Genomic DNA, 18,829 nt, shown 5'->3' with positions numbered 1-18,829 from the left:
ATGGCCCCAAAGAAGCAACAGGAAAAGAAGAAGCACCTGGAACAGGCCCAAGCCAGCCAGGGGCAGGAAGAAAGACCCTCCACCTCCGCCCCAGCAAGACCAGCCCCAGCTGCAACCGCAGGAGCAGAGGCAAACGGAAGACGCCAGACCGCCGACGGGGTTCCAGTCCTGGAACCCTGGATGAAGCAGACGGTCGTCCTCCAACTGAAGGAGGTGAATGGAAAAATCCCGGATATGACAGCGGAGGTATTCGGAAGGAAGATGGTCATCAATCAAGGTTTTTCCAAAGCGGAGACCCTCTCCATCCAGGCCTTCGTAAGAGGTATCTTCTGTGTAACATTTGTGTCCCTACAGGTGTGCAGAAGATACTAGGAGAAAAGTGAAGGCGGCAGAACCCGGATCTCCTTTCAGCAACTTTGTTGCAAATTCGCCCATTCAACGGGAAGAAAGAAGAGTCACGGTGTCTATGCGAAGCCCTCACATCCCAGGACAAGACATTGCAACATTCCTAAAGAGGTTCTGCACGGTGCTGAGAGAGCCAACCCGGATCCTGGACGCCAACGGCTTCTGGACTGGTAAGTGGACCCTCACATGCAAGCTTAGGAGAGACCCCACCACGGGGGACCTCTTGCACTTGCCCTAGTGCATTAACCTCGGCCCATGCCCCGGAATCCTCCATCCTCCAAGGCCACGTAGGGAAGGATTGCCCCGCAGTGTTCTGTAGACTCGGACTCGTGTCCTGTGACTCGGCAAAGGACTGCCCTCGGACTAAGGTCTGTAACCTTTGCGGAGGAAAGGATCACCTTCACCGGGAATGCCCCAAAAGAACCAGTTCCTATGCTGGGGTAGTTAGAGGCACAGGAAGCAACAACCCAGGACGTGACAACCGAGGGGGACAGTCCACCGGAGGTGAGTACAGACCCCCAGATACTCGAGGGCAGCCCACCCCCCTTCAGGTCGCTACCAGACCGCCCTCTTCCAAAACAACCCCCACCACCCCCCAGGACCCCACCCAGGCCACCCGGCCAAAAACCTCTCCCAGATCCACTAGACCTGGCTCCAAACCCCAACCCTGCAAGCCCCGCTCTGATCCCAACCGAGGAGGACGCCAGGCGCATCATCTTCCGTTCCAAGGTGGAGCATCTAGAGAAAGGTTAGAAGTGTAACTCTTTCTTTTTCAGGAAGCTCCATTCTGGCCACACCCCCCTAGCCGAGCTGCGGGACTCGACAGGCACTCTCCGGAAGGGTAAGTCAGAGGTAATGGAAGTTGTCAGTGACTTCTACCTGAACCTCTACTCGCCCAAAGACACAGATGACGACGCTGCGAACCGATTCCTGTCAAGTATCACCAACACCCTTGATCCTGCATGCGCGGCGTCCACGGACGCTCCCCTCACTATGGGGGAGCTGACCTCAGCCGTTAAGTCCTTTAGGCGAGGCAGGACCCCGGGTTGCAACGGTCTCCCAGCGGAGCTCTACGTAGCGCTGTGGGATCTCGTAAACCCGGACCTGCTCGAGCTGTATGAGGAGATGGCGGAGGAGGGCAGAATGTCACCATCGCTGAGGGAGGGCATGATTACGATCTTGTATAAGCGGAAGGGCGAGAAATGTGACCTCAAAAACTGGCGTCCCATTTCTCTCCTCAACGTGGACTACAAGATCCTCGCCAAGGTACTGGCCAACCGGCTAAAGAAGGTCATCGGACAGATCATCCACCCGGACCAGACCTGCGGAATCCCAGGGCGACGGATTGCGGACAGCCTCGCACTGGTTAGAGACACGGTCCACTACATCCAGGACCGCAACATCCACGCCACCCTGGTCAGTCTTGACCAGGAGAAGGCTTTTGACCGTGTCTCCCATGGGCTCATGCTTAGAGCTCTCCGTAAGTATGGTCTTGGTGACATGTTCTGTTCATATGTTAACCTTATGTACCTTGATATCCATAGCACAGTGCTGGTGAACGGCTGGAAGACTGACCCCTTCCCGGTCCTCTCCGGGGTCAGACAAGGCTGCCCTCTGTCACCTCTTCTTTTTGTCTGTTGTATAGAGCTCTTCGCCGAATGCATCAGACGGAACCCAGAGATCAGAGGGATGTATTAAGGACGCTATCTGGTGCGCTAGGAAGCGCCTTATCCTCCGGAGGGAGAGGATGTCCATCGAGGACTGCCGCAGACTGTCTCTCAGTCTGATCAGGGACTACACCCTCATGGACTTTCCAGAAGAGGAAGAAGACGCCTGAAAAGGCCCCCTTCCCCCCTCTCCCCCCCAAGTTCGCTTCAGAAATGTTTAAATGTGTGAAAAGTGTGAAATTAGTTTTGTAAGAGCTCAATAAAGCTTCGGGCCTGGGAGAGCTCTTAGGGATGGTTTCAGTCCGGTTTAAGATGTGGATTGACAATCGGTTGGGGTGGTTTGCGGCACAAAGGGAGTAAGGGAGTAAGGGAGGCCGCAGTATGGAGGGATGTATGTATTTATTTGCGAGTGTGTTGTGGGGGATTGTAATGTAGTGTTATGCGCTGCGTCGCAATTCCATGTATGTATGAACCCTGATTGTATTGTTTTTGAAAAATGTGAATAAAGCAATTTATTCAAATAAAAAAAAAACTTGTTTCTTGGCTAGGAGTGCTAGTTAGTAGGTGGAAGGCTGCCTCGGCCTTGAGGGGTTCCTGCGGGTTCCCCTCATGCTGCTATTGGGGTAAGCATCCACCGAACACGTGAGGAGCGATCACCTCACTGGTTTACCAGTGGAGGCTCTGTGGGCGTAGTGATTTGTATGTGTTTTGCATATGCAAATAGGCGAACATAACTTTGGTTATGGAGGAGCCTTGGGGCGAGAGTGGAGACAGTGTGCCTCCATACGCACGTGTTCCGAATGCGGTGCGTTTTTCTTTTTGTGATGAAAAGGATGGATTTCTGCTGAGATTTGTTGTGGAACAAATTTTAGATGAGATGGCGGGTGTCCAGAAAAAGGAGGTGGTCGTGATTTATGACAGTCTAAAGAAAAGGATTTTCGACGTGGTCTTTGCTTCTGATGGTATCTACCAGGACTTTTTGGCAGCGATGGAGAAGAAGAAAGATGACCCCAGGTTGGTAGGTGTGAAGCTTATACCTCATTTTGATAAAGACATAATTTTAGTTGTTAGGATGTTTTCGCCCTTTGTGGCAGTATGTGAAATAGTGACTTTGCCTAAAAGATTTTGTACTGGAGGAAGAATTTTGGGAAAAGTGATGAATGAGTTTGGACTGGTAAATGGAGGTTTGGGGACCGTTTTATGGATGATGTGAGACCACCAGCCCGGTTCCGGCTTGGGAAAGTTAATGGTGAACTGTTTTTTGCAGGTATGCCAGCCTTCTGCAGGAAATGTAGAAGGTATGGCCACGAGCAGACAGTTTGTAAGGCCACGGTCTGCATGGTGTGTGGGGCGCTTGATCATACAAGTGTGGCATGCACCGAACGCAGAAAGTGTTTTTTGTGTGGCGAGGAGGGACATTTATATATGTTCTGTCCAAGCCGGGGAAGAATGGTGGTAGGATGGAGAAAGAAGAGGCAATGGTTGTGGAAGAAAAGAAAGAGGAAGATGTGAGTATGGAAGTTGAGAAAGAACAACCTGTGCCTAAGAAATTGGAAAGTGGACCCCAAAGGAAGAGACAAAAGGAAGAGATGAGTGGCAAAAGTATGACTGGCAAAAAGGGAGAACAGAGTAAAGGACAAAGTAGTGACCAACCTGGGGCATCTGGGAAGAAAATAGAGGAAGGACAAAGACTAAGAGTACAAAAAGAATGTGACGTTTTATAAAAAAAGTGGGATGTCTTTAATTTCTGGAAGGCCTGTAAAAGGAATTGAGCAAAGGGACCCGGTAGGGGAAGAAAAAGCAAGAAGGATTATATGGGAGGGAGAGGACCAAGTAAAACGGAGTTGGACTGGTTAGATGAGGTTTTAAAAAAAAAAGATATTCTTCTTGGACTAGTAGTGATGTATAAGATTGACAAAATGATGTTAAGGATGTGACCAGGAGGAGGGGTATTTTGACTAAGTTTTTTGGAATCCCAGAGTGGTTGGATAGGGCTTTCCATTCGTATAAAGCAGAGGAGGATTTTGTTTGGGTTAGGATTTTGATGTTTTGTGTACGGGAAAAAGCATCTAAGGAAAGGATAAGAGAATTTTTTAAAACAAAATATCTGATACGTCCCTGATCTGGGGATCATATATTAAATGGATTTTTAGAACTGGGAGATGGAAGTAGAGCTTGCTCGGTCCACTCCACGCATCGCCCTGGTATTGCAGTGCTTCCAGGAGTGGTGCAACTCTCTTATATGGTACTCCAAAGACAGAACAAGACAAAATCCTCAGGAAGAAATGGCAAGAAATGGCTGCAAATGCCCAGGTGTCACATCTGACTGGCAAACCTTTGGCCTTGGGGATTTAGGATCCACCTCAGAGGAATGCTTCAGGCAGGCAAGCCCTCCCTCCCCTGCTTGCTTGAAGCATATCAGCCCAGGTTTAAGCCCACCAACGCTGGCTCCTTGGAGCGGCGGTGCCCGGGCAGACTGGCGTTTGGAGGCAGGGACATGCAAAACAGGCAGATACTGAGGCCGGCACCTGCCAGCCAGGTGTGCCTGGGCACCTGGGAAACACAGCTGGCCTCTCCTCTCACTACGACCGGCCCATACTGGGCCCACGAGGGCAGGCCTACTTGGGGGCCCTTAATGGGATATTGCTTCTCAGCCTTTTGGCTAAGATCAAGGAAACTTGTTTCTTAGCCAACTGTGCTAGTGATTAGGGTGCCAGCCGCCTCTGCCTTGGGGGGTTCCTGCGGGTTCCTTCCATGCTGCTATAGGGGTAGGCGCCACCCGAAAGCGTAGGGAAGCGATCAACTCACTGGTTTTTTTACCAGTGGAGGATCGGTGGGTGTGACTGGAAGGATTTGCATTTGCATATGCAAATTGTAGGTAAACATAGCTCTTGCTATGGAGGAGCCTATTACTGGAGATGGAGGCAGGGTCCCCCATTGTGCACGCATTAAAAATGTGGTGCGAATTTACCTTGAAGAGGAAAAGGATGTACCATTACTGAAGATTGTCGTGGAAGAAATTTTGATGGGATTATTTGGAATTCAGAAGAACGAAATTGCAGCCATTTATGACTACTACAGGAAGAGGACTTTTGATATTGTCTTTACTACGGAAGGAATATACAAGGACTTTCTGGTGAATTTACAAAAGAAAGAGAATGACCTAAGGTTAGTGAAAGTTAAAATTATTCCTCACTTTCCAGAAGAAATGATTTTAGTGGTTAGGATGTTCTCACCCTATATCTCTGTAAGTGAGATAGTATTCTTTTTGAAGCAGTTCTGTATGGAAGGAAGAGTTCTGGGCAAGATCAACAATGAATACAGCATTTGGACCGGAAAGTGCAGATTTATTGTACTGTTCAGAAAAGATGAGAGACCCCCGACCAAATTTAAGTTGGGGAAAGTGAATGGGGAGCTTTACTACACTGGCATGCCCAAGTTTTGTAAAATTTGTAAAAGGAACGGACATGGAAAAGAGGACTGCACTGTTTCAGTATGTACGGTGTGTGGATCGCTGGAGCACGTGTCTTCAGCCTGTTCTGAATCCAAGAGATGTATTCTTTGTGATGGGAGAGACCATTTATACACGCTATGCCCATATCGGATAGATGGAAAGGCAGTTGTTGGAAAGAAGGCAGATGTTGAGGTGATGGAAAAGGAGGGAATTCCAAGTTCCTCAGATAAAAATGAAGAACCTTCTGAGAATAAAGGGGAAAGGAAAGTGGTGGATCCAACTGTGGAAGCCTTACAAGCTCTAGGAAAGTTGGTTGAAGAAGAGAACTTACAGTCTGAGAGGAAAGAAGAGGAGAAAATGGAAGTTGTAAAACAACAAAAAGGGAAATGTTGGGCTGACATTGAAGAGGATGAGAGAGTGGAGGAGGTGATAAAAGGAGAGCTTCCCTGTACTGCGGATTTTATGTTTCTGCAGAAAGTACTGGGTACAAGATTTGGTGTGTGTGATCCGTTTTTTTTGGACGTTTGGAAGGAGAGAAAGCTGGAATGCCAAAATGGCTTGAGGAAAAAATCAAGATCAGGAAGACGGGCTTGTTGTATGTTTTGTTTCTTTTGATTCGTATGGAAAACCAAGATATGGTTAAGGAAGCTTTTGGGTTTGATTTAAAGGGTTTTGTCATGGGGTACAAGTAACCTTTAATAGGTACCCAAGGAAGTTGTTGCTTTTCAGGAAGGTTATGTTTTATGTTTGGTGAGATAAACCTGGTTTAGTTGTACAAAAATTATGTTTAAATTCTTGTTTAAAATTAAAAAAGAGATAAGTTTAAATTTAAAAGTTTTTTATGATGATGATTTATGACTTGCCCTTTGGCTAAGCTGAGGGTTGTCATATATATTTCTTAATAAAAAAAAAAAAAAAAAAAAAAAAAAAAAAAAATCTGTTCTTATCAGTTTAATATCTGATACGTCCCCGATCTGGGGACCATATATTAAATGGATTTTTAGAACTGGGAGATGGAAGTAGAGCTTGCTTGGTCCACTCCACGCATTGCCCTGGTATTGCAGTGCTTCCAGGAGTGGTGCAACTCTCTTATATGGTACTCCAAAGACAGAACAAGACAAAATCCCCAGGAAGAAATGGCAAGAAATGGCTGCAAATGCCCAGGTGTCAAATCTGGCCTTGGGGATTTGGGATCCACCTCAGAGGAATGCTTCAGGCAGGCAGGCAGGCAGGCAGGCAAACCCTCCCCTGCTTGCTTGAAGCATATCAGCCCAGGTTTAAGCCCACCAACGCTCTTTCCTTGGAGCGGCGGTGCCCGGGCAGACTGGCGTTTGGAGGCGCGGACATGCAAAACAGGCAGATGCTGAGGCGGGCACCTGCCAGCCAGGTGTGCCTGGGCATCTGGGAAACACAGCTGGCCTCTCCTCTCACTTCGACCGGCCCATACTGGGCCCACGGGGGCAGGCCCACTTGGGGCCCTTAATGGGTTATCACTTCACGGCCTTTTGGCCAAGATCGTGGTGTGGACGGAGGTGGACAGAGATCTTTTTCTTCTTTTTCTAATCTGGATTCTGTGTTTTGGATGGAAGGAATGGAAGCGATCGCTACGTAGGAGTACTTTCTACTGGCGTGGTTTTTTTTCTGGTGCGGAACAAAGCATCTTTTGGGGATGGATTTTGGACCTCGCATAGTTGGCCCTGGCTTATCAGAGTCGAGGGTGAAAAACTTGATCAGGATTTTGGTGGAAGAAAAATGGAGGTTTAAGTTTGACCTAAAATACTTAGCAAATACAATGTGTTTGGATACCTTGAAAGTTAAAAGAGAAGATGTGCTGTGCTTTAAAGGTCACATTCGTGGAGAGTTCTTTTTGTCCGTTTTTGAAGGAACAGCTTACAATAAGTTCCTGAAAATGTTGAAGGCAAATATTTGTAACAAAGATTTAGCCGGCCTTACGTTTCAATTACTATCCGAAGCAGAAGAGATTTTTGTAACAGTACATGTCTATAACCCTTTTGTACCAGAAGCGGACATTTACTTGTTCCAAAGGAGACATTGTAAAGAGGTTACATCCTACGGGAAAATCTATAATACTGAAAAATTCTGGAACGGTAAATACCGTTTTAAAGTCAAACTGTTCCGTGAAAATGGAGAGATCGGGAATGTGCAACACCTCCCCCAAGTCTTTTTTTCTGGGAAGAGATAAAGGCGTCCTATTTTATAATGGGATGTCTGAGTTTTGTTCAAAGTGTAAGAATTTCTATCATAAAAAAGAAAAGTGTCCTCAGGAAGAGGAAGGATGCAGGAATTGTGGTGACAAGAACCATAGTTCAAGAGAGTGCAGTGAGAAGAAGGTCTGCAATGGATGTGGGAAGAAGGGGCACCTTTTTAAAGAATGCCCAGAGAAAATGTACGTGAGGCTAAGCTATGCTGAAATAACTAAAGGGAGAGTACCAGACCTTAATAGAGGGAAGGAATCTCCATTTTCGGCAGCACCTGTAGCTGAAACAGTTGAGAAAGAACACGAGACAGTAGTAAGGGTTGAAGAGGAGCGCCTGGAGGAAGGAGGAATTGATACAAGGAAGAAAAAACAATCGGTGGAAACTACAAATGAAATCCGTGAAGAAGTAGATGTTTCAGGCAAATTTCGTAAGGTGGTAGAAAACCCTAGAGAATCTACTATCAAAATATACAAAAATTTTCCGAGGGATCCAGGACATGGACAAGCCTCGTCTGGGAAAAAGAGACAGAAGACGAATACAGATCAGAGGACTACAGACGCAGAAGTTTCCAAATCCAACCCGGAGGAGGAGATGGATTTCGAATCGTCATCAAAAGGAAAACTAGTGCCTAGGCAAGATGACCCTGGGGGACGAGAAAGGTCAAGTCTAGAGGAAAATACCTAGCTCTGACAAATGAGACTGTTGAAGATAAGCTCCTTAAATACTAGGAGCATTAAAGCAGCAAAAAGAAGGGCTGCAGTTTTTGATTTTTTTGGCTGCCAAAGCGGAAGATGTGTTTATATTACAGGAATGTGGAATTGACTACCACTTAAGTTATAGCTCGCTGAGGGAAGAATGGAAACATGGTCCTTCAGTATAGTCTGGTAGCAATGAGAACAAAGCTACCGGGATCGGTGTTTTAATGAAAGGAAGAGATATTTGTTTAAAATCCTTTCAAGAAATAGTGCCAGGTAGAGCACTTTTAGTCAATTTAGAATGTGATGAAGAGGAAATAAGGATCTTTGCTATTTACGCTCCAGTAGACAAACTGGAACAGAAACAATTTTTTGAAGACATTAGAGTGTGTATTTCTGGGGCTATACCCATCTTTTTCATTGGAGACTTTAATTGTATACGGAAGGGTGAAAAAAGAGAATCCAAGAAAGAAACGCGGCCGGATATATCCACTACTGTCCTGGAAAAATTAATTCAAGATTTTGCGTTACAGGACGTTTGCGAAGGGTGCAGCCTCTCGGCGAGCGCACCTGTTTTCCCGAGCCGGGGGCGCCCGTCGGTGTACCTTAATGGGTTATCGCTTCTCGGCCTTTTGGCTAAGATCTGTAACGGATCGAGGCTGAAAGGTTTGCTCAGTAGGCTACCTACTGTCCTCGGTCTTCCGGTGTTTCCTTCGGGTGCACTGGTTGCTGCTATTGGGGGCAGAGCTGGCCGAACGATAAGAGAGTGATCGCTCTTTCTGATCTCGGTCAGTTGGAGTTTTGGATGTCGACTGCACAGGTATTGGTTGCAGTGTAAGGTGTGGTACCTGGATCCTGATATTTGCATTTATGCAAATGGCTGAGGAGAGGAGACATGGTGCAATTCGTGGGCCTGGCCCTTTTGAGCCGAGGATGGTTAATTCCTTTAAAATTCTCTCCATAGGAGGACACATCGCCCTGGAAAGTCTGGTAAACCAAGGTGCTCTTTCACAAGCTCCATGTTAAGTGGGAGGAGGTTCTCTACCTGCAGGAGAGGAAAGGATGTGAGTTCTTCCTCACCTTCACCAATGTTATGGCCTGCAATGCCTTTTATGACCAGGTGGTAGCAAACCTTGATGATCCTGACCTGGATGACCTTGATTTCGTGCCCCTCTACATCGCTGGTGAGATACCAGTATCTATAACTGTGCATAACCCTTTTTTACAGCACGAGGACATTATGTACTACCTTAGTTGAGTCTGTCAAAAGGTGTCTTTTGTGAGGAGAGAGGTTAATGCATTCAATATATGGCATGGCAAATATCTGTTTAAAGTGGTCCTCAAACCCAACACTGCAGCTCGGGGTGGAGTCAATCACCTCCCTGCTGTCATCATGTTGGGGAAAGACCGCATCTTTGTAAACTACAGAGGCATGCCCAAGTATTGCCGGGAATACAAAAAATTCTGGCATACCACAGACGCATGCCCCAATAAGGGCACTGCAACCTGCAGAAAATGCGGCCAAATGGGTCACCTGGCCAGAGACTGCCCCAATGAGATTATTTGCAACGGCTGCGGCAAAGCTGGGCACTCTTACAGAGAGTGCACAGAAAGGAAATCATATGCCCAGGCAGTCAGGGACCTGTCTAACCCGATTTTTTCTTCTTCAAGGGTTCATCGCTCAGAAACGCCTGGTGTGGAGGAGACCCAAGTGCCTGCCACCCCAGAGGCAAACTACCAGGACCCAGCTGTCCAGGAGGAAGGTGCAGGTGAGGGGACAACGCCAAAGGGAGAGGCACAAAAGGTCGATGAACCCCCCAGTGCAGTAAGTATTGAGGTTGTTGAAGATACTCCTCCAGTCCCTCCTCGGGCCCTAGGGGAACCAGTGGAGAGTTGGGAGGAGGAGGAGCATATGGACGTGTCTGCCAGCTCCAGCAAACGCAAATTACAAAGGGATACATTTTTTAAGAAAAAGATCAGGAAAGATGCAGACAGCGAATGTAAAATTCTGCCAGAACTAAGAGAAATGGCAGAGAACATACCCAAACCAGCTAAGACCGTAGTGGGGCCTCTAACTTCTTCTCTTCCTCCCAATCAGGAAACATCTGTGCTCTCTGGGACAGGAAGAATGGGTGAGGGTGAGTTCCCCTCACCCAGCAGTACAGGCCAACAAGGTGGCGCCAGTGACCTTACCTCAGGCTTGTTAACCCCAAAATCTGATGATGTCTGATCTTAAAATTGGTTCCCTAAACGTTAGGGGATGCAAGAGCCCGGCAAGGAGGGCAGTTATCTTCGATGTGCTTGGAAAACTTGACATTTCCATTTTTTGCCTACAGGAATGTGCTATAGACCATGACCCAAACTATCACTATATTTCAAAACAGTGGAAGCATGGAGTATCCATTTGGTCAGGAGACAACAGCAACCCCGCCACTGGAGTTGGTTTCCTGGTGAAAGGTAACAATGTCAAAATCCTTAGTTTTTTAGAAGTGATCCCAGGCAGAGCCCTGGTGGTCAAATGTCAGCATGACAATTTTATTTTTGAAGTTATGAACATTTATACTCCAGTTGACAAGCATGAAAGGGAAACTTTCTTGCAAGTAATTCAGCCTTTCTTGGTCACCTCCAACCCTATGTTAGTCTGCGGGGATTTTAATTGCCTTCTGCCTGGCGAGAGAAGAGCAGGCTCCAGGTCCCGCAGACAGGACAAAACCTCCATGCTTTTAAAAAATCTAACAACTGATTTTGAGTTACAGGACCTCTGGAAGTCATGTCACAGGAATGACTCCGGATACACATGGGAGAACGCCAGGTCCAAATCCCGGATTGAATTCGTATTCGTAAGTAAAAAATCCAAATAATTACTGCACAGCTCCAACCTACACTATTCTCTGACCACAAAATTTTAATTGGAAAAATCAAAATCCCTGGGTCAGTCAATGGAAAGGGGGTGTGGCACCTAAACACTTCCCTACTGGATAACGAAGTGCTAAAAAAGAAATATGAAAAGCTTTACTCTACCTACCAAAAGAGCAAAAGCAACTTCCGTTCCATCATGGAATGGTGGGACTGGGTTAAATCCCAAACCAAAGCCTTTTTTGTAAAAGAAAGCATAAGGGAAGCCAGGAGCAAACTGGCGTGGTATAAAAGATTGAACACCCAGCTCCAAACCTTCATGATGTTACAAAACAAAGGCATAGAAATGCGAGAGCAGATTGACTCCCTCAAAATTAAGATAAGTCAGGAAATCAAGCAAAGAGGGAAGCAGATTATACATAACGCAAAGGTCCACACCTTAGAAAATGATGAGAAGTGTTCCCGCTGCTTCTTCAAAAAAGTAATGGAATCAAAACAAAAAATCACTAAGTTAAACAATGCTACCTCGCAAGCAGACATGCTCAAGGAGGCGCAAAACTTCTATTCACATCTTTTCAGCAAAAAACACATTGACACCGATGTTGTAGATGATTGTCTGAATAAATTAGAACAAAAATTGGAACCAAATGACCACCAAGCTTTACTTGATGATATCTGTGAACAGGAAGTCCTGGAGGCAATCAATTTGTCAGCTTTGACAAAAACAAATGCCTTGGTGTGGATGGCCTCCCAATAGAATTTTACACAAGCTTCTGGCATGTTATAAAAAATGACCTTGTTACTATCTTACAGCTGGCTACTAAAGGAAACATCGTTTCAACCTCATGAAAAAAAGGAGTGGTAACGCTCCTTCCAATAAAAGGAGTTCCGGAATCCCTGGAGAATTGGCGGCCAACTCAACTCCGACTATAAGATCTATGCCAAAACCCTGGTGGCCCACTTCAAAAAGGTACTGGGTAAGATCATTCACCTCAGCCAGGCGTGCGGAGTCCCGGGCAGAGGCGCCCATGACAACCTGAATTTTTTAAGAGACGTCATGTGGTACCAGCAGGAGAGGGGACAAAAAATAGCTCTGGTATTCCTTGATTTCGCCAAAGCTTTCGACAGAGTTTCACATGAGTTTCTGTGGGCCGTATTAAAAAAAATGAATCTGACAAAAAGTTTCATCAACAACATATTCTTCCTTTACAGTGACGCCACCTGCCAGGTTCTGGTAAACGGACATCTATCAGGCACCATCCCACTTGAATCTGGAGTGAAGCAGGGCTGCCCGTTGTCCCCCCTCCTCTTTGTGTGCGCCCTGGAACCCTTGATGACCCTCATCCGAAAGGAAAAGATGGTGAGAGGGGTCCACCTGCCGGGAGGTAGTGGGGATGTGGCAAAAACAACAGCCTACATGGACAATGTGGTAGCGCTCTGCACAATAGAAGCTGCCATAAACAGGGTCCTGCTCCTCACCAGCATCTTCTGCTCCGGATCCGGCTTCAAACTAAACTTGGAAAAATGCGAATGCCTAGCAGTTGGGAATTGGCGGAAGGCAGACATCAAAATCCAAACAGTTGAATCCGTGAAAATCCTGGGAGTCCTCTTTGACACCCACAACAACGGCAATGCCAGCTGGGAAAAAATCAAAAGCAAAATCGTTAAAAAAAACAGATTTCTGGAAAACCAGGAAACTCACCTTGGAAGGTAAGATCCTTATCACCAAAGCTGTCTTACTTCCTCAAAATGTTGTATCTAAGCTTGGTCTTCCCTCCAGACAACAACACCATTAGATTCCTGAACAAGACCATGTTCTGATTCATCTAGATCTCTTTGCTGAGAAAATTAAAAGGGACATAATGCAGAAAGGAAAGCTTAAAGGAGGCAAAAAGAGTCCCCGGACCTGAGTAAGGTACTGTGGGGCAGTTTCTTCTCCTTGTGTTTCAGGTGCCTGACTGAAAAGCGCAACTACTGAAGCTTCTTCCTAAGATATGCGGCAGGACACATCTTCAGGAAAAGGGCTTGGTTCAGGCCATCCCAAAACGTGCCAACCCTGATAATACCACCTAAACAATATGTCCGTTTGGAGAAGTTTATCGTAACCTACAACCTAAAACATCTGGGGCCGGATACCCTCAGGAATTACGCCAAGCTAAAGATCACAATCCGGAATGACATAACAACCCCGGTTGCCAATTTTGGTGAGGCAAAATCCAAAAGTATTTGGGAGATGGTCAACCAGAGCTATCTGTCCAATGAAATACATCGCCTGGCAGGTCGCACATGAGTGCCCACCAACGCGAGCCTTCCAGCACAGGAGGGGCATGGTGGCCAGTGCCAGGTGTCCGAGGCCTCAGTGCTGTGGAGATGAGACAACGCTACACCTCATGTGGAACTGCGACTATGCCAGAAGTATGTGGAAGACGGTAGGCCCTACTCTGAAGTTCCTTTTTGGCCTACAAAGTCTTGACCACCAGTCAGTAATGTATGGCGTCTTCAAATCAGTTTCTCAAAGGAAGCTTAAAACCCTGTGGATTTTCCATCAATTGCTTCAAATTCGCTCTGTGGAAAATGAGGAACATTTATCTGTACAAATCTGATAGCATAACTACCCAGGATTGCATTAAATATGCCTTAAGATGAACCTTTTCTTCCTTCTGGACTGCAAAAAACTGGGGATGCCCAGAGCAAAGAGTGAATGGTGCTTGTGTGTGTGGAACGCGTTGATCAGTTAATAATAATCTTGTTCTTTTACAGGCAAAGCTTGGAGAAAATTGTATGCAGAACCCCTTTTTTACCAAACCCCCCTCCCTTCTTTTCCTCCCCCTTGCCTAATTTATGCTTTCTCCTTTTTTCTTCTCCAGGTCCATAACAGCCTTGTTTCCAAAACAGGTGTTCTGGAGCTAATCCCCAAATGTCTCCTTTTTGTTTCTCTCCCGCCTAACTTATTTTGTTTCTCCTTCTAGGACTATTACAGTCTCAGTTTAAGACTGAGTACTCTAGACCTTGTCATCACAATGTTTTTTTCCCCTTTTGCCTAACCTTTTTTCTTCTCCCACTACAGAAGATCAGCAGTCTCACTCAGGACTGGATATCCTTTTGATTTAGTCTTAGAATTAGTTGCCGGCATAGGCAGGGTATATTGGTTCATGAACTTTTGGGCAAACTGTATTGAAGATAATGTGAAAATTCACATATTTTCATTTGTCTCCTGTGAATAAGTGTCATGTTTTAATGCTTAAAATGTGCCTTTATGTTTTTTCTCTTTGTTCTTGGTGTGTGACCGCAATTTTTTCGCGGTATCCCCCCCCCCCATTTTTTTATGCTTAAAATCCAGGGCTTAGCAAGGCATATATAAGTCCTTGTGAGAAGCTCTGGGTTCACACCCCCCCTTAGACAAGAGAATGGGTGTAATAACTAATGGCGCAGGAATTGCGCTCTCCCGGAATGGGAATTTCTTCAGTTTCTTCTTTGAATTGACCTTGGAATTACGCCCTCCTGTGGAGAAGGATGTTGGTTTAAGATTGCTAACCACAACTAAATGGGTTGTACCAAATTTGCATAATGTGTAAAATTTGCATATCACATACATGACAGTTTGTATGATGTAAATGTGATTTTCTCTTGTATAATATGGTACTGCCTTACCTTGAGTCGGGCGACCATGTATCCTTTCACAATGTACCCTCATGACTTTTGGGTGACAGTAATCACAATGTTTGGTCATGTTTAACCTTGTTATATGTATATGGTCTTGCCAGTCCTACGATAGGCGACCATAAGCTTATGCATATTCTGGTCTTGCCTGTCCTCTGATAGGCGACCATTAAAATATGTGCAAATGGTCTTGCCCGTCCTCTGACAGGTGACTAAGGAAAACAAATGTACTTCAGCTGTGGCCAAGCCCTGCCCCAGAGATGGGCGGCCCTCCCATGTCTGCTTTCTCTAACCCCGTGGGTTAGAGCACTTAAAATACAGGTCTCACCTTTTGAATACAGCAAGGACTCTTCCTTGGCCTGTTGGTCATTTCTTTTGGACTTTTCATACCCCAGTCTAAGGAACTTTTTCTTTGGAAACTTCTCTCATGGACTTTCTTTGATTCTTCATTATGGACTTTAAAATTGGTCTATATGGACCCCCTCCCCTTTTTTTGGCCTAAATGGACTATACCTCACTGGACTTACTTTACCTTTGAAATTGAGCTTCTGATTTATACCATGTCTGAAAGTGGAATCTTTTGTTTTGTATTATGCCTCTGAAAAGGAAACTATTGATTTGTACTGTTTTGAAAGATGAACTCCTGTGTATTTGTATATCTGTTTATTGATTTTTATACCTTTATAATAAAAATGTAAAAAAAATCTGTTCTTATCAGTTTAATATCTGATACATCCCCTATCTGGGGACCATATATTAAATGGATTTTTAGAACAGGGAGATGGAAGAAGAGCTTGCTCTGTCCACTCCATGCATCGACCTGGTATTGCAGTACCTCCAGGACTGGTGCAACTCTCTATTACAGTATTCCAAAAACAGACTGAGCACAATCAGCAGCACAGCAACTCTGAAGAGACAGCCAAGAAGGACACGGCCAGACAGTCCAGTGAGACTTGACACCTATGGTTGGGACTTTGCTTCACTAATGCCGTTGTTGACTGCTTTGGTGGCAGTCAGCAGCCATCCTATGTATCCTGCCTGCCTGCCTGCTCTTTCCATTTTTGCTGTGCTCCAACTGTGTTTAACCCCTGCCTGTATTATGCTGCCTGTACCCTTACATTGTATTGTAAGCCAATTTTGTATGTTATCTGTATGATCCAGATTGCTGAACTGTAAATAAAGTCAATGTTTGTCAATAATGTCCCATTGTTTTGCAATTCATTGCTTCTTTGACTTTTGGACTTCCATGTCTTTCTTTTTCTTATATATATATATATATTTATTTCATTGTATTTTATTTTATTTTGGAATTCTTTTTTTGTTTTTACTTTGCTTTGCTTTCTTGCCTTGTGTTTTGTCCCGTGTGGTTCCTTGGTGCATTTTTAGGGTGGGCCACGTCCTTTGCCCAAATGGTCCAGATTCTTGGGGTGGACTTAGCCTTGCTGATTGCTAGGTTGCAGGTGTTGGCTTCTTGCTTTGCTCCTTTGGGCCTAGTTTCATTGCAGTCAGGCTAGCTGGGAAAAACAGCAGCTTGAAGTGCATAGCAGAAGAAGGCCTGAGGTTTTTGAGGAGCCAGCCATGTGCAGCGGGACTTTTTGTTGTATGGAGGGGCTTTAGAAGAGCAGCAGCAATGGCACAAGTCAGCAAGCAAGTTCCCTCCCTTTCTTTGCTGTGGCTGTCTGTTGGCTGAAGTTTGAGCACCTTTGAGCATGCATGCAGCACAGAGTAGAGTCCCGTGCAATGTGACGGTCTGTGTCTCCCTCTTGTGGTCCCGGGGCCAGAGTCAAAATCTGGGGACGCCCAGAGCGAAAGAGGCCTGGTTGGTGCACCTATGGAGCTCCTTAATAAGTAATAACTAACCTTTCCTTTATGTTTAACAGGTTATGGTGGAGTTTTTGCATGATGTGTAATGCTAATACTTACCTTTTCTTTTTCCCTTGGTTTATAAAAAATAAAAAGAGAATGCCGGCTTAGGTAGGGTTTAGTTTATTAAGAAAACAAGGTTGAAAACTTACCTGGTTTATGGTTCCTTCTGCATCTGTAAAACAAAAAACTTTGTGTTTTTGATTTGGAAAATTTATTTAAAAGGGTTTCATAATTTGGAAGAAGGGGACTCCTTCTCCCTAGTATGGTCGTAGGTAGGATACTTACCTGTGCCTCTCTTGTTTTTCTGGCCCTGGAAAGGGCAAAACAAATACCTGGGAAACAAAATATGGTTAAAACTTCTTTCTTTCCTTTTAAACAAAATGGAATTCCAAGTGTGTTCACAAAGCTCTCTTGTGTATAGGAAGACCATGGTTTAATTAGGGCTACATATAAAAAAATCTACGTCAAATTTCTTGTGACCTCTGGTCAAATTGTGTTACCAGATAAGGGATGTTGGTTTTTCTCTGAAATATGGTTTCTTCGTATGTTTCTAAAGAAAAAATGGTATCTAGTCAGGTTGCGTACCTTGTCTGACATCTTGTGGAGCATCTTGGGGGATACATTCCCAGGAAGATCTGGGGTAATGAAGTATTTGGTTTTCTTTTTCATTGCCAACCTATGTGCTTCTTTCTGGTGCCATCTAAGGGAAAAATTTTTTTTTGGATATTAAAAATCTTTTCTTTAGGGGCCATAATCAACCTTTCCTTTATGGAAGTTGCATAAAACAATATACTTACCTGTACCCTTCTGAACATGATGCTAATATGCCAAAACTTTCTGTCTCTCTACCATGTGTACTCAATGTCCTTTTATATATAGGCCAGGGTCTAGCAGGGCATAATGTAAGACCTTGTGTAAAACCCCTTCGGTCTCTGCCTCTAAAAATACAATACCCTCAAAGCAGGGTTGGTCTACACTACCTCCGGCAGGAGGGAAGTATGGTCTAATGTCCTGAAGCATTAACCCTTTGTCATTTGTTTTGTTATGAGCCACTATGAGTACTAACTGCTGACACATTGTCAATGCTTTTTTCGAGGTATATCGCTAAGAGCACTATCTATTAAAAGTATAAAGGGTTTCATTGAGTGGTGTTAAAAAATAATAATATAAAAAAAAAAAAAAACTATGAGTACTAACTGCAAAAAAAGGAGGATCCTTTTTGTTCCTTGGTGAAAAATTCTTTGTGCTATGAACATCAAACAGCAAAAATGTGTGATGCAGTGCATTGGTATCTGAAAATGTAATGTTTGTGAACAACAGCTGATAAAAAATTATCTTGGGAATGTATAACATTCTGACGACGTAACTTTGTTTTGTTATGTACAAATTGCAATATTTATTTGGGCGCAGTTGCCTGATAAGGCAACACTACACAATTCCGGTTGTAGTATTTTTAGGAGGATCGTTTTGTTCCAGTTGGTTCCAGTGTTTTGCATATTATGCAGATGAGCCTGCAGTCCTAGGTGGACCTTGTTTCGTTTTCCTGTTTGCCGGGTTTATATCCCTAAGCTGTGTAGGAGAGTGCCAGGGAGGGCTCTCCTGTTTTTTCTTATCCAGCACCGGGTCTGGTGCTCTAACCAGTTTTTGTTTTTTCTTTTTGGTTTCTTGATTTTTTTTTTTTCGTTGGTAATTTTTCCCTTTGTTTTCCAGAGGTATGGAGGACACTAACGAATTTGAACAACAATGGATCAAAGACACAATAAGGGTATTGGTGGATCCATCGGTAAGGGAAACTAAAGATATTAAGTTTGTCTTCCACAAATTATTGCTGGAAATTTGTGGGGTTAACAAGGATAGTTTACGTTGTGCCCAGGCCTTCAGAGGTAAGGGTTTATATGATTTTACATTCAACAATGTTCTAGCATGCACCAATGCCTACAAAAAGTATGAGGCAAGGAGACTCGATCCGGCCTTTAAAGGGGTAAGACTTTGCCCATTGTTTCAATT

At 44.8% G+C, this 18,829-nt stretch overlaps 1 non-coding gene and 3 pseudogenes across 1 annotated transcript; all 4 read left to right on the top strand.

Moving 5' to 3' along the window:
- On the top strand, positions 1–1,166 carry LOC140329615 (uncharacterized; annotated as a pseudogene).
- A 3,009-nt stretch (positions 1,167–4,175) lies between these two features.
- On the top strand, positions 4,176–4,310 carry LOC140330286 (U2 spliceosomal RNA; annotated as a pseudogene).
- A 2,103-nt stretch (positions 4,311–6,413) lies between these two features.
- Positions 6,414–6,615, top strand: LOC140330244 (U2 spliceosomal RNA; annotated as a pseudogene).
- Positions 6,616–15,621: 9,006 nt separating this feature from the next.
- On the top strand, positions 15,622–15,813 carry LOC140330260 (U2 spliceosomal RNA). The gene has a single exon (XR_011920723.1). It is a non-coding gene; the product is annotated as a U2 spliceosomal RNA (small nuclear RNA).
- Positions 15,814–18,829: the final 3,016 nt, after the last annotated feature.

The sequence above is a fragment of the Pyxicephalus adspersus genome, chromosome 4, assembly GCF_032062135.1.
Source record: "Pyxicephalus adspersus chromosome 4, UCB_Pads_2.0, whole genome shotgun sequence".
Lineage (NCBI taxonomy): Eukaryota > Metazoa > Chordata > Amphibia > Anura > Pyxicephalidae > Pyxicephalus > Pyxicephalus adspersus.
The sequence above is the reverse complement of the archived record's forward strand: the minus strand, read 5'-3'. Positions and strand labels throughout refer to the sequence as shown.